This window comes from Cupressus sempervirens, chromosome 6, assembly GCF_028749045.1.
Source record: "Cupressus sempervirens isolate cs-2001-9-10 chromosome 6, ASM2874904v1, whole genome shotgun sequence".
Lineage (NCBI taxonomy): Eukaryota > Viridiplantae > Streptophyta > Pinopsida > Cupressales > Cupressaceae > Cupressus > Cupressus sempervirens.
In genome coordinates, this window is record NC_143123.1 from 592,921,307 (window position 1) to 592,938,789 (window position 17,483).

At 31.2% G+C, this 17,483-nt stretch overlaps 1 pseudogene; it reads left to right on the plus strand.

Moving 5' to 3' along the window:
• Positions 1-17,097: 17,097 nt before the first annotated feature.
• LOC149553643 (U2 spliceosomal RNA) lies at positions 17,098-17,273 on the plus strand (annotated as a pseudogene).
• Positions 17,274-17,483: the final 210 nt, after the last annotated feature.

Consider the following 17,483-nt stretch of genomic DNA (forward strand, 5'->3'; position numbering starts at 1 on the left):
ACAACTAGTTCTTAGTGATAAAGGAAAGGGAAAACATGTGAAAAATGATAGTGATACTTCTAGTGATGAACTTGAGGCATTCATAGCTAGGAGATTTGGAAGAGGCAAAGGAAAATACAAAGGTAAACTTCCCATAATCTATTTTTCATGCAACAAAGTTAGTCATATTGTTGCAAGATGTCTTGATAGAGAAGACAAGGATGAAAGAAAGGAGAAAAAGTACAGAGGAAGAAGAGATGACCAAGACTTCAAGAAGAAAAAGGACTACAAGGAAAAAGGTAAGAAATCTTGTTATATTGCTAAAGAAAAAATTGATATTGAATCTAAAAATAATAATGAAAAGGTAGTCTACGTTGCTATGAAAGAAGATTCTGATGAAGATGAGAAAACTATTTTAATCTCTTATGTGAAGAAATGTGATGGATGGATAATTGATAGTGGTTTCTCTAATCACATGAATAGTGATAGAAGTAAATTTGAGGACATTGGATCATTCAAGGGTAGCTGTGTTAAATTTAGTAATGATTTTCCATGTCTTGTGAAAGATAAAGGGACGATTCAACTAATTGATAAGATCAAATGTGAGAATGTTTATTGGGTTGAAGGATTTAACTATAATATTTTGAGTGTTTCATAGTTAAACAAATCAAGTTACATAGTTGAATTTCATCACACAATGGTCAAAATATTTGATGTTGATGGTAAATTGATTGGAAGTGATGATTAAAAAAGAGGTAACTTATTCTATCTAGATATATCTGATGAGACATGTTTGTTTGCATAGTATGAAGATATTTGGCTATGGAACAATAGGTTATGTCATGTAAATTTGACAATTTGGTTAGCATTAGTAAAATAAAAAGAGTAAGAGGTTTGTCAAAATTGAAGAAACTTGACAATGCTATTTGTAAACAATTTCAATCAAGAAAAATGATAAATTCTAGTTTCAAGAGAAAAACATATTCATCCAATGACATTTTGGAATTGGTTCATACTAACCTATGTAGACATATTGGAGTTCAAAACTACCATGGAGACAAATATTTGATTATATTCTTTGATGACTATTCTAGGACGATGACTGTGATGTTTCTTGAAGAAATTTTTTTAATGCTTTTCAACTATTTAAGTGGTATCTAGCCAGAGTTGAAAAGGAGACAGGGAAGAGTCTAAAGTGTTTGAGATCTATCAGAGGTTATGAATTCATTTCCAATTAGTTCAACATATTCTACAATGACAAAGGAATCAAAAGATAGATATCTACACCTAAGACCCCTCCTCATAATGGAATAGTTGAAATACAGAATAGATCAATTATGGATTGCGCTATAATAGTGATGATGGAGAAGAATGCATCATAGAAATACTGGAGAGAAGTTTTAAGTATAAACTATTTATACTCTGAATAGAGTGTAAGTCAAGAAAAGTACAAATTCTACACCTTTTGAATTATGGTATGGATATGCACATACTATGAAATATTTTAAAAAAATTGGAAGCAAATGTTACATACCTAAAGACAATAGAAATAGAAAACTTAATGCTAAAAGTGATGAAGGTATATTCATAGGATATTCCACTAAGAGCAAAGCTTATAAGTGTTTGAACTTTAACACTTAAAAAGTTGTGGAAAGTGCAAATGTGAAACTTGATGAATGTATAGAGAAAAATGAAGTTGAATGTATGACAAAACCTAAATATTATAGTTCATTCATATATGTGAATGATAGTGCTCTAGGCACTACACCTGAACAAGAAATCAAAGTTGTAGCTCCTTAGCGAATTGGGAATGTCAATTTGTAACAACCAGTTGCCAAGTAGTGGACTGTAGGTATTGAAAAATAGATAAATGATGTCGAGTCACAAATAGAGGAAGTTAGACAACAATAAGGCAATGCCCAAAATGTAGAACTTGAACCAAAACCTAAACAAGTAAGAGACAATGAGCTTGAAATTATTTTTCAAGATGAATTTTTTGAAGAACAAAGAAGAAAAGAGCTTGTGTTAGCAAAATATGTGAGAAGACATCATGCACTTAAATAAATCATTGGAGATACAGAGTTTGGTATTATGAAAAGAAAAAGACTCAGAAGTGATACATGCACTTAGTGAGTTCAAACCCATATTAGTGAAATATGCTTTGGAGAATGAAGATTGGATACAAGATATGAATGAAGAAATTGAACATATTGAAAAGAAAAAAACATGGTCCCTAGTACCCAGACCTAAAAACAAAAAAGTTATTGGAACAAAGTGGGTATTTAGGAACAAGTGGAATGAGAAAAATGAAGTCACAAGGAATAAGGATAGATTGATATGCAAAGGATATGCACAAGAGGAGGGTGTTAACTATGGGGAAACATTTTCCCTTGTAGCAAGATTAGAAGGAGTTAGAACACTTCTTGCACATTCTTCTTATAATGAATTCAAGGTATATCAAATGGATGTCAAATATGCATTTTTGAATGGGATATTGGAAGAATAAGTATGTACATAGATCAACTTGAAAGATTTGTGGATCCCATCAAGAAGAATATGGTGTGTAAGCTACATAAAGCTTTATATCGATTGAAATGGGCCCCAAGAGCATGGTATGAAAGGATGCACAACTATTTGGTGAATATTGGATTTGAAAGGACAAACAATATTAGCAATCTATATTTGAAGATTAGAAAGAAAAATGAAGTATTATTATCTAAAATTTTTGTTGATGATATTATATTTGGAGAAAAGGAAGCATTATAAAAATCTTTTGTTGATGAAATAAAAAAGGAATTTGAAATGTCAATGTTTGATGAGAGCAAATTATTTTCTGGTTTACAAGTATATCAAATGAAGCAAGGTATCTTCATTACTCACTCCAAATATATTAAGGAGATACTGAAAACTATTTGGATGGAAGATTCTAATCCAATGTGTACACATATGGTTATTGGACACAAACTATCTATGAATGACAATTCTATTGATATGAACCAGACACAATACATATCAATGATTGGTAAACTACAATATTTTTTTCATAGCAGACTAGATATTACATTAGCTTTTGGGATAGTTTCTATCATTTCATCAAGTTGTAAGGAAAATCATATGATAGAAGTAAAGAGAATATTGAAATATCTAAAAGGAAGAGAAGACTATAGATTGTATTACAAAGAGTGAATTCTAAGTCTAAAGTAAAGGTAGTCACTGACTTTGATTGGGAAGGAAATTTTAATGATAGGAAGAGCACAAGTGGTGGTGCATTCTTTCTAGAGAAGAGATTGGTTTCATGGAGAATAAAGAAATAGAACTACATTTTTGAATCAACAATTGAAGTTGAGTATGTGACAACAATAGTAAATTATTCAAATATCATTTGTACCAAACAATTGTTGGAAGGTATGAAGGAAGAGATTACTGTTCTAGTGGTTATCTATTAGGATAACAGAAGTGTTATTAACATATCATAGAACCTTGTTATGCACACAAAGACAAAACACATTTCTATCAAGTATCATTACTTGAGAGAGCAACTAGTTCAAGACAAAGAAGTGAAATTGGAATATGTAAACACAAAAGCAAAAATTGATAACATATTCACTAAATCTTTACATAAGGATTCTCATGAATATCTTAGAGGTAAAATGAGGGTGATTCCCCTAGACAAAGCTACTTAAGCTATAGAGAAGCATTGCCTCAAATGTGTTGATCAGACTATCTTACGCATTGATGTAGACAATTCTACTTTAGGAGTTTCCTAAGGTACTAGTGAAGAAGAAGAACAATATAACATATTAGTCATATGAAGATGATAGATAAAGAATTTAGACCTGACATACAATTATCTACATAATCAAGATGTATGAGAAACAGATAGTGTCTTTCCATTTTTGCCAAAGAGAGAGATTGCATATTGCATAAAATATGTATAGAATATTCACAAGGGAGTGATTATCTAAGAAGCAAAGAAAGAGTATGAATCTAGTGGAAGAGAATAGCAAAAGTGGATGCTAGCAGAGATATGCTAAGTAAGAGGGAGTGATTACTTAGAGGGAGTTCATGAAATTATAAGAGTTGTTGACAGATTAGAGATATGCATCAAAATGAAACTAAGGATATTAATAGAAGATTTGATGCAATAGGAGTGTTACTTGAGACTGTACAAAATTTGGATTATATGGAAACCTAAAGTATTTCTACAAATACTTTTCTTGGGTGTTTCTACCAATGTTAAAGAGGGAGATTGTTGGAAACTACAATTAGAACAATTGTTATGTTGTCATTGATGTCAAATCTATTGGTGAGATATTTTTCTATCTAATCTAAATGTCATATCTATTTGATTGTTGATGAGGATTTGAGAAGTTGTTCATAACAAAATCATCTAGAGGAAAGATTAAGTTATGCAGAGGAAACTATAAATGGACATTTGATTAGTTAGACTTTCACAAGATAAAGTGATTGTTTAAATCATGTTGCAAGAGTAGAAGACATTAATGTTCAAGTCTTGAAAATGTGAGAAAAGATAGATCAATTTTGTAGGCTTGACCAAGTAATAGAGTAAAAGACTAAGGAAATTTTATGGACATGTTGAGTGATGCCAATCTCAACTGAGCCATAGTAAGTGTTGAGTGAATTCAATATTGACCAAGCATCAACACCAAGTGATAGTGTTAATGCGAGGAGCAAGAAGTTTTATAGAGATTGAGTAACCCATTGATGACCAAGTGTTTTAACTTAGTCTTGGTCGAGGAACATCATTTTAACTATTTACGAGGAATCATAGTTTTTGGCCAACTAAGTTTGACTTCTTGGGATATGTCCAAAACATGTTGAAGATAAGGATAGATGATTTGGATCATTTAATTCTAGGAGAGGATTAGGTAATTGACTTAAGAAATAAATTCAGGAAGAAGTTTTTAGAAAAGAAGAGATAAATAGAATGGTGATTAGATACATTGTATCTGATGGATCAAATTATGAACCCTAAGATCTATAGTGTTATTTAAGTGGAAAAAGATTAGAACTACCTATTTAAAGAGGTACAAAGGAAAAATTTCTATAGAGAGTGTATATGTGAAAACCTAATCTGTTGGGATCATGCATAAACAATATAATGTTAGTAGCATGTGGATATGTTAAGATTTGAATCAAACAAAAGACTACTATCATTTTGTTTCACTACACTAATGCAACCAATAGAAAAAGGTCCCACACAACCTTAGAGCATCTCAACAAGGACACCCAAATGAGATCTTGTTGATGTACTCAAGATTGAGGAATGTGGATGTTCTCTCCTTACACACAACTATTGAATCTCAAGATGATAAATGATAAATGAAACTAATCTAAGATGAATGAAGAATAATTTCAAGCAATGGCTATGGAAGCAACCATGCTTGAGAATGTTCAATGATATGGAAGTGGATGCAAATAATCAAACTAAAAATGCAAAACTATAATGATAATTCAAGATCTAATACTAAAATGAAAACAACTACCAAAGGTTGGTTCTAAGCATAAAAATCTCTAAAAGCTCTAGCACTATACTAGCATCATAACAATGCAATGAAGGAGATGAGAAAATGCTTGAGACAAGGGCTATACTTATAGGCTTGAGGGAGACCTTAAGGAGGTGGCATCTATGTGGCATCCACATAGGTGCCACAAGGGAGACACATGGGCTAAAGGACAAGCCATGCAAAAGTCAAAAAGATCCTTTATGATTTGAATGGTTCAAGATTTTCTCACATGTGTAAGAGTCCTTCTAGAGAATTTAATGAAAAAGGGGCTCCTAGGGATTGAGTTTCTCACATGTGTCTGAGAAACCATTCAGGGGTTAAAAAGGTGTTTAAAGGGAAGGTTAGGATTAATAAAGTGGGTTTAGCAAGTGGGTAGACTTAGAAGGATGAGAGTGATGGGTGGTAGGATAGGTTTTAGGTGGGATTAGGATTAAATCAAATAGGATTTAATTTAATCACATGATTAGAGAATTTAATAAAGTGGAGGGAATCAAATAAATTGAAATTTATTTAAAAGGGGATTTACGGAGCACTATGCATTAAATAAATTTAATACATTAGGGGATGCATTTAAATTAAATTTAAATACTTTAGAAAAGTGAACTTATTCAATTAAATAAATTTAATTAAATAAGTAAAAGAATATGAAAAATATAATTAATTAATTAATGATCAATTATAGTGTCATTATAAAAATAAAACTGGAGGTCAATGGGACCTACTTACAATTGCTTTGCTTACTAAATGTTTAGCTCACCATTTTACTCATTTTGGACCTATTTGATGTTTGTATTGGTTTTGGATTTGAACACTCAAGAACGCTGAACACATCAACAATCATATTTGTACAAAGATCAACTAGAAGGTGAGGGTCAAATCTATAGATGAAAGAAAATAATGCCACACAGTCAGTGGAGACGGTAACCCAAATTTCCACCTTCACTTCAAAAAGGCATAAAGTTCTTTGGGGCTTAACCAATAGTGGCAAGATTTTATTTCCAAGAAAGGTGTCTTTGGATTCACCTCCCACTATTTATACTCTGATAGAACACGTGAGTTGAGGTTGTCCCAAGGGGTGATGAAATCCGCAAGAAGGCCTCCTAAAAATTTAAAAATAAGACCACTTATTTCTTGTGCCCTCAAGATCACTTGAAGGTGCAAGACAAGAGAATACATAAGTGGCCTTGGGATTTAAAAGATACTTGTTCTTTCTAAATTGAAGTGTTAAGTTTTCTATCTACTCTTAAAACCACTCATGTTTAAGCATGCAAAGTTCTTTCCAACTTGATAGCATCATCAACATAATAAATTGAGATTTCATCAACAAAAATAAATCGATTGAAATTAACATTAGAAATTTGATAGGAATAGAGAAAGTTCCTTTAAGTCATTCAAGATTGAGTGTATTTATTTTAAGTACTAAGTCAAAAAATTTCATAGCAATCTTCTTTGTCCCTTAGACATTAAAGATTTTATGAGAATTTTTTATACCCAAATAAAAATATTTCATTGCATTCATCTTTGACCTTTAGGCATTCAAGAGTGTGTTTCATTATCTAAACATTCATTCCAATGAAAGGTGTGTAAATTATCTTAAGGCATTCAATATTGTGTGAGTAATGTTACTTTTAAATGCATTCAAGAGTTTCTTTGGATTTCACGAGGTTATTTGTAATATTCATTCAAGGGAAAATTTTATAAGCTATACAAGTTCATTATATTTCCTAATTCTAAAGTCCTCCAAGGTTTGTCTCTTGCAATAAAATATGATTAGTAATCCTTGTACATCAAGTAAATAACGAGGTGAGTATCAAGAATCCTTCAAATAATAGTAAATCTACCAAATATCAGAGACAACATAATACAACTATAGAAAAAAAAATTGTAGAGATGACAAAATCAAAAGGACAAAAGAGAATTGATCAAGTTATACATGATACTTACACTTGTAGATCACAAATGATAGGTGAGACTCATAGATGACAGAACTTGTAGACACCAAAAATTGTAGCCACAAAAACATGTAGATGCTAGAAACCAAAATAATAGAGACATCAATACACAAAGATGACAAAAATTTCAGCTACCAAAAATACAAATGATAGAGTCAATTTGCAGAGATGTCAGTAAGAAGAGATAACAAATCTTGCCACCACCAAAATGTAGATGATAGAGTCCATACTATAGAGATGATAGAAAATAGAAATGACATAACTATGGTATGGTAATAGCTATTGAGTTTGACAATGGTGCAGACACTAAAGTATGGAGATGATGATACATGAAGATGAAGAAATGTCTTCGTAGATGACACTGTATTTGAATAGAGACAATAGTGCACAATTTTTCAAAAATCATCAAGCTTTTCGATTAAATTTCACTTAGAAAAGGGATGTCGATCCCACCAAGCATGCCAAAATGTATACATGAAAACCTAATCTATTGGGAGCATATGTAAACAATCAAATAATTGTAGCATGTGCATATATTAAGATTTGAATCAAACAAAAGACTACTAAATATCATTGTGTTTCACTACACTAATGCAACCAATAGAAAAGAGTACCACACAACCTCAGAGCAGCTCAACAAGAGCACCCAAATGAGACCTTGTTGGTGTTCTCAAGATTAAGGGATGTGGATGTGCTCCCCTCAAACACAACTATTGAATCCCAAGATGGTAAATGATAAATGAATCTAATCTAAGATGAATGAAGAACACTTTCAAGAAATGGCTATGGAAGAAACCATGCTTGAGAGAATTCAAGCATATAGAAGTGGATACAAATAATCAAACTAATAATGCAAATCTAGAATGGGAATGCAAGATCTAATACCAAAATGCAAACAACTACCAAAGGTTATATCGAAGCATAAATATATCTAAAAGCTCTAGCACTATACTAGCATGATAATAATGTAATGAAAGAGACAAGAAAATTCTTGAGACAAGGGCTCTATTTATATGCTTGAGGGAGACCTTAAGGAGGTGGCATCTATGTTGCATCCACATAGGTGCCATGAGGGAGACACATGGGCTAAAGGACAAGTCATGCAAAAGTGAAAAGGAGCCTTTATGATTTTTGTGGCTCAAGATTTGATCATACATGTGTGAGCAACCTTGGAAGGAGTGGGGGACAAGAATGTAAGAGTCCTTTTGGAGAATTTAATGAAAAAGTGGTTCCTAGGGATTGAGTTGCTCAAACATGTGTGAGATACCTTGGAAGGAGTGGGGACAAGGATGTAAGAGTCCTTCTAGAGAATTTAATGAAAAAGGGGCTCCTAGAGATTGAGTTGCTCACACAATCATTTAAGGGCTAAAAAGTATTTAAAAGGCAAGTTAGGATTAATAAAGTGGGTTGGGTAGACTTAGAAGGAAGAGAGTGATGGGTGGTAGGTTAGGTTTTAGGTGAGACTAGGATTAAATCAAATAGGGTTTAATTTAATCACAAGATTAGAGAATTTAATAAAGTGGAGGGAATTAAATAAATTTAACATATTAAAGGGGATGCATTTAAATTAAATTTAAATACTTTAGGAAAGTGAACCTATTTATTAAATAATTTTAATTAAATAAGTAGAACAATATGACAAATATAATTAATTAATAAAGAATCAATTATAGTGTCAAGGGAAATATTAAATTAATTAATGTAGTGCTTGGGATAATTTTAAGTGTCTACAGAGATTGTAGAGTATAGAGAGCTTGTGCATGTGTGAAGAAGTTCTAGAGAGTTGGAGTTGTTACTGATGTTGTTGACTAGCGAATCTAAGCAAAAGGCTTAATTGAGTTGAGAAGAAGTGAAGGGTTATTACTTGAAGGGTTGCCAAGTGAATATAAAATTGAGATGACAATGTAGGCCAGACAATGAATTGGTACATGAGAGCTGAACAAAGATTTGTACATGCAAACTGAGTTGTACTTAACAAATCAAACCTACTGTTACTTTCTAACCATTGTGAATAGTATTTGGAATCCTTCAATCAAGGTTGACCTAACAGTCATAAGGACTTAACAGTCTGTGTAAATCCTTTAACTGGGTGATATTCTAATGAAATGTTCTAAAGTCCTCTACCAAGGCCACTCCTAATAGGGTAATTAAATCCTTTAGCAATGTCACATTTAATAGTGTGTATTGTAACCTTTAACAGGGTTGGCTCCTAATAGGACTCACTTCAAAAGAGTGAAAATTGGTGACATGTTGCTAGTGTTTCCTTCCAAATTGGGTTTCCATGTTAAATCCTAGTGTCAAACTTTTTTTGATGTTATTATGATATTTTATTAATTAAAGCTTACATTCTGCATGTTTTTTTATTTTTAGAACAATGGACAACTAGCTAATGTTGCAAATAGTTTATAGTAGAGACCGAGCAATGGAATATAAGATCTAAAGTTGTTTAAGTGTTTGTTTGTTCAATTGGTACATATGGACCTTAGATGATTGATGTACACCCCCCCTCTGCCTCACCCACCCTCTCAGTTATTCTAAATATTCTAACAAAATCAACAATATTCAACATAAACATTTAGAAATAAATCAATTTGCAAAGAGATACTACATATCCTAAAATCAAATACAAAAAGGAACCCATTACTAAAATTTGAACCTAAAAATGTTACTAAAGTGTGCTAAAAACCTTTGTCTTGGAAGTGCTTCAATCAACTAAAACTTTGAATTTTAGATTGGGATGCTTTGTAGATTGTTTCCTCCAAAATTTAGTCAAAATGTATCAACTAGACATGCTAATTGACATAGCCTATGAGTTTTCACATGTTCAAAAAGTGGAATTGCATGTCTTTATATGCTCTACACAATCTCACAACATTTGGCATTCAAATTTATAACTTGGACATAAGAATGATAAAAGAGAATATGTTATATTGTAAAATGTCTTGCCTAATGTAAACCTTGTGTATAAATTAAGCTTTAGTGCAAAAATGCCTAATTAGTAAAGAAATCTTATGTTTGGTAAGGAATAAACAAAATCTAAAGTGAATCACATTGTCTCAGGCTTGATAATGGTGGTGAGGTAATGATCTTTGGATAATTCCCTCAAGGGTTGATGCAATAACATGACATGACAAGACATCAAAAGATCAATCATGAAAAAAATACATGTATGCAAGTTGTTGTGACTTGTTGCTCCATAATGATTTGATTTGAATAAACTTTCTCAAGAATACAATTATATAGAGATCTCAAGGCATTCTTATTTTAGGCTAACTTCCAATGGTCATATTAATATATTGAGATCAAATAATAAATGTTGAGAATCCACTGCAAGCAACCTATTGCCTCATTATCTTATGAATGACCTCTGCTCTAAAACCCACTGCTGAGTCCATGTATTTTAAGATTGTGGCACTAGGAACCCTATTTCATCGATAATAGGAGTTGAGAAGAATGATTGAATAGAAATAGGTCCCATGACATAAGATTTGGTAACTTCATGTGAATAATATGACAATTTGTCAGTGATAGGACTAAAAATAGGCTAACAAATTGAGTTATGATAGGGTACACTAAAGACAAAGCCCATGAGAAGAATAAAATTGTGAAAGGTAACAAGACTACATTGTTATTTATAATATTTTATTTCAAGCATGAGAGAGGAAATGAAAGATGATGCTTGAAGATTCATGCTTTGGTAGGTGTTACAGATGCATTAATGATGTATGTGGGCATAAAGAGGTGATAATGGTATAGTGAATCTATGAGAGGCTCTAAATCCCTAGTATTTGGTTCGTAAATTGTTGAATATTCCTTTTTTACTCTTGCAATATATACACAAGTGGGAGAATGTTCTAAGAATTGTGTCATACACTCACATAGTCATGGAATTAGATATAAAATTATAATTTGTATATATTTGTAAGTTTTCTTGGAATATGGAATCCTTTTTTGTTATGAACCATGTTTATTGGAAAATGGAATCCTATGTTGTTTTGGCATTATGAATGATGTGTATTGACTGATATGTGTAAGAAGTTTTATGAGCATTCTTGTCATAAAGATTGGGAAGTGCATCTAATGATATTTTAAGATACACAAGAAATCTTATGAAAATTCTATAATGTGTAAGAGCATGTTACAAGGAGGTTTTATAGTGGACTTCACCTTGACCAACTTATGATGTGTAAGAATGACATGTCATAAGTCATTTTTGAATGGATATAGCAAAGTATATACTACCAAAGTTATTGAAAATTTATTACAAATAATGACAACATAAACTATAGTATTCTAAAGTTAGCATGTTGACTCACCATGTAAAATGTGAATTGGAATTTGGATCCTTGGTTTGGGTGCCATATTGAGTTATAGTTTTGACTTGTGATTTACGATTAATCATTTGTTAAAATTTTGATTTTTTTGCTTATATATTGATGCTAATAATGGAGATATATCATGTAACTTTATAGGGAATTGTGGTATCAAAATTTCTCCAAACTTGTGTTTGTTGTTCTCATGTTACTATGTACTGTAACCAGAATGATATTATGAATACCTTGGTTCAAGGTTTGGAGAATAGGTCTCTTCTTGAAAGATCTTTTCTAGATTAATCATTGTGTACATTTACTTTGAAACCATTTGATCATATTATCTATTGGCTAATTTTACACAACTATTGAAACAATTGTACAAGTTTTTATTAGTTGTCAAATCCAACAAATATATTTTAGAGGACACTCTAAAGAATCACCTTCTTATTCTTAGGCGATAAAGGATCCTACATCTTTTAGCTTTACAAGCCCAAATAATAGCTATAAGTTATTAGCTCACATACAAAGAGTACATTAAAGAAACATCATCAAAATATAATATATCCCTTAAAAACTTACACTACATGAAACAATAAGTCTATTAATACTTTATATTTTTATATAGATATACATATGATATCTTCTATCTATTATTAGTACATACCTTATCAATTTTATATATTATTTTATTTCATAAAATGAAAACTTTTCTAATTAATAGTCTATTGATTTTAACTTTAAAAATAAATTAATTAATACCATTTAAAAAAAAGTATTGTATCTATATATGCACAGTATCTATTTGTCATGTCCTTTTGACTTAACCAAATCATTTGATTAAAGATAAAAGGATGTAAGTCAACTTGTCTGCCCACACACACACAAAATGTTCATGTTGTTCAAAGTCATAAATTTTCTTTTTATTTAGATTTCATAGCAGCATGTTTGGTATCAAGATTTATGAGTGAATTATTGAACACGTGTTACAAAAATTATTCACATTACATCTAAAGTTGATTAGTAGAAATCATCAATATATAAAATTGTGATATGAAAATATTTAAAAAGCTTACATAATCAAATTAAAAAATAAACAACACTCCAATCTCTTTTTATTATTAATTTCTTCATATATTTCAGTACTATTTTAAAAATTTAATTTCCTCATTTGAATCAATTGTACATCCATAATTAAAGCAATCATATATATTTTCAACACAATAAGCAAGAATTTTCATAACTTAACTAAGAAGACTAATAAATGACATCCATACTAAAAGGTGAATAAGAAGAGAACATTAAGGTCTTATAGATTAGAGAATTTTTTCTTACAATAGATTTTCTACCAAAACTCAAATATTAGAATACAACTACTTTTTGTACTAATAAAAGCTAAATTGCAATGAATGTTGCAATGAAAGGATATAATAGTCCAATAAAGGTTGTAGAGGAGAAAGAAATAACATCGTTACAATATAAGAGTAAATTATAACATCAAAGTCAACCAGTTCACTTAAATAATTAAAACTACAAAAAAAATCAATACAACAACAACATATTGAATAGACAATAGATACATAAACCTACAAAAACCTAAGAATTTTAACAAAAGCGACTCTACCAATCTCCGTTTGAATTTTCTAAACCATTGTGTGTTAAAATTTGAGGTGATGAAAATTGTAGTATAAAATTTGAGGTTATTTCTATTTCATTTTAGTTGTAAGGATTTCAATTTAACTATGTTTCTTAAAAGTTAATTTTATAAACTTGTTTTGACTGAAAATGATATATTGAGAAGTTAGATTTTTTAAGTACATTATAATCAGTGCAAGCTTTTTGTTCTAGTCATGTATATTATTAGTTCTTTTAATCTATGGACCTTTATGTTGTAGGCGAGATTTGGCATTGTTCAGATTTGTGTTGTAAGTTTGTTGGGAATGTTTGGTGAGCTTTACAATGAGCTAATAATTTGAGATTGATGTTGAGTGAGGATTATAGCTAGGGTTTTATCACCGTGCATCGTGAATGATTTTTAGTTTAAATTTCTCTAATAATCTGAATATTCTGTAGTGGTCACTAACATTTGTGAATTGAAGAATGAAACATTACTTAACTCGCTCTTGTCAAAGAGAAAGTAAAAACAATTTTACAATTAAGAGTAGAAGAACATGTGAAGTATTAAGTGATTTATTTGCATGATCTTTGTCAGGATAGAGTCTTAAACTATGATTGCATATAGTTTTGTTTTTTTATGCATTCAACTAGTATCTAAGATATCTAAAGATGCTTGCACATATAATTGGGGTTTAAAGGTTTTAATATTATGTATTCAATTCAATGCAAGAGTCTGAATATGTAGGGCATGATCTAGTGAAAATTGATTTAGCTACCATTTATATGAGATGGTTATGAATTATCATCCTACAACTAGTACTTAGGCTTTTTTTCAAATTGAACTTATTTTAATCATATCTAGATGAAAAAAGTTTGAGACATGTTGATGAAAATTACTTAGAGGGCTCATTAGGATTTGAAGAGGGAAAGGATTTGTGATGGCATATTTAAGTTTTTTTATACTAACATGTTGTTATAATAGTAATATTATTCTTGTAGTTTATATGTATCTAGTTGTGTTATGGTTTTGTTCCAATAACTTAACCATTCTATACCTCATTAATAAAGGAGGATACAATATCTTTCTCATACAAAGCAATCAACAATTTGTTTCACTCCTACTTAGAGTTGATTAAGAAGTTGAACAACTTTTGCAAGATGGTGAGCTATATGTTCCTGCAATTCATGTTATTTGGAGTCTTTGAGTTAAATTTTGTGTTCTTGCAAGTCATTATTTGGAACCTTTAAGAAATAATTTTGACATAATTTTCTCTACTATTCTAATATGCCAAAAATTGCATAAAGGGCACTTGATATATGTATGTTAATAGATTTCCTATATTTGGCTAGTCAAAGTAAATATACTCAATAGATTAAATAATCTAAAATCAATTTTCTTTTTATTGTTGCATTTTCTTATATTTTTATTAATTAAAGGTGACGTCTACCCAACAGAATATATGCACCAAAATTTGGCATTTTAAAAATTTATTAATTAATTAAAAAGTTACAGCACTGCTGTTTTGTAACTTTTAAATTAATTAATTAATTTTAAAAACATCAGATCTGATACAAATACCATACCAATAAAATTAAATGCTTTATCTATTTAACAAAAAAACACTCATAAAAACAACAATTATTCCATTATGGATCACGTTTTGGAGTAATATGGGGAAATTTCTGTCAAATTCCAAGGAAAGCATGTGATTTCGTCCACAGAGATTGTGCCCTCAACCAACAATAAAATTGGCAGCATGTGAAGCTCTCGTAACACTTTTCTTCTGTTAATTCACGTGGACATTAAATCTCTATCCGCCACTACAATCCAGTAAAACGAACGCCATAATCTTCGCATCAGAGTTGTTTGTTTCATGCAATTTATATACCTGCTGTACATTTACTGAAGAAAATCAGTTTTTTTCTTGTAATTTAGTGTGATTTGTGGCAGTAGCCAAATTGAAAAGAATCTCCCAAACCGTTTGACCAACGGAAACTGCGGGCATAATTTGCTTTTGTCTGTCTCAGTCTCTTTCTTTCTTTACTACACAATTTTCTTTGACCCTTACAATTAAAGTTTCATAGCTTAATCAAGTATCATCAAGTATGATGTCATATTATTATATTTTTTTTGTCAAAGTGTCATAAAAATGAAAAAAGGTAGATTTTGTGTACAAAATCATGTTTTAATAGAGTAGTGATATGACATGACATTCTGTTCTGGATTTGATTGTGTTTCCAATCACACTCAACGATCTATAGTTGAAATAGGAAAATTTGGCACCCAATCAAATCTAGAATAGATGTGAATCTTAATACTTTGACTAATTGTGGAAACCTTTTCACACTAATAACATGACGTGTTACCTCTAATTATTAAAACACTTGTTGTATTAATGTCTAAATTTTGATAGTATTGTACCAAACGTTGTGACTTTAAATTTGATAGTGTTGGTAATAACTACTCATTATTGAATGAAACCAATTCCTTAGATCTAAAAGGGATAGGCTAATCTCCTACTAAAAAGCACCAAAGACAAAACATAGTCAAACCTTTTTTTTTTCTAGACTCACGAAAACATAGTGATTTTTTTCCAAATTTTTTACTGTTTATGATTGCAAAGGTCATGCAGATCATGAAGATCAAATGCTAAAATTTTCAAAAAAATCCACGATGTTGTCGATCTTTTGAAAATTGGTCAACTGTACATTTTTCTGGGAGGATAGCTACGCCCCATCTAAAATGCAACAAATCATGTGTTGTCACATCAAATAAAATGCATTTAGTGCACAAGTATTAGTCTCATTTCTTTGGAGCCTTTTGGACACCTTGACAAAATAAAATGTCCATTTTGAATTATTTTTATGTTGCGCCCAAATAAGTTGTTAGAAGTTGATTTTGATTTCAAATTGCAATATAAGATTTTAAGAAGTGATAAGTCGGAGTGCTCAACTACTTCAACCTCTCCCTCATTTTTTATAGCTTTTTTAAGACTATATAGCACCCTCTATAAACTACATGTGACTAATTAATTGTTGGGTGATGTGACGCGCTCCCTTGTCCACAGGTGGTTAATTATGTGGTGTTTCATGTTCATTAATAGTCATGGCTTTTGGTGCAATGGCAAATGGGCCCCACAATTGGTATCAGAGCCTAGTTTTGGCCTGGTCATGGGTTCAAATCTCCTCGGTGCCTTCCCGACCCGCGTAAGCACTTGGTATGCGTGTCGAGGAGGAGATTGTTGGGTGATGCAACGCACTCCCCTACCCACAAATGGTTAATTATGTAGTGTTCCATGTTTACTAACAGTCATGGCTTTTGGTGCAACAGCAAATGGGCCCCACATTAATCTAGTGTGACATGTCTTCCAGTACTAAATGAGCTTCAAGAGACTAAACCTCATGCTTGGTGAACTTCAACACATTCTTAAGAGTGAGGGTTAATTTTCATTTTTCTTATCCCAGTTGAAACTTGCACTTATAGTTTTACATTTGATTTAAAATGTGTGTGGTTTTGAGCTAGCTTTAAAAATAATAATAATAAAAATGCCAAGCTAGTTGACTTCAATTAATCATTATCTAGTAAATAGAACATGAATTATTAAAAATTAATTACTATGGTCTTTTATAAATGAACAAAGTGTTAGGTCATTGAATACAAATGTATGTTTTATGTAGCAAACATCAACACATAATTACAAGATCATTGACACATCATAACATCAACACATCTATTCTTATCAGTTCAATATATGATACGTGGTTCAATGAGCCACACGATATTGAATTAATTTCTTGAGGGAGAAGGATCACACTAGTAGCTTACTACTAGATTCGTCAAACATCACTTCTATATTGCACTACTGTAGAAGCTAGGTGCACCCCTTTTCAAATGAGAATAGCTTCCGCTCATGCTCTCACTGCTCCCACCCAAGATCTGTTTCAAAATGTGGATGTTCCCACCCACTGTCCTCCTATTGATGTGAATGTCATTTTTGGGTGTGCTTCTCATGAGAAGTCCTTTACTTGTTGCTGCGTCCCTTGGTGGGTATTCTGGGCTATCTCAGAAAACCATCTCTAGGTCTTGGGTTACTGCA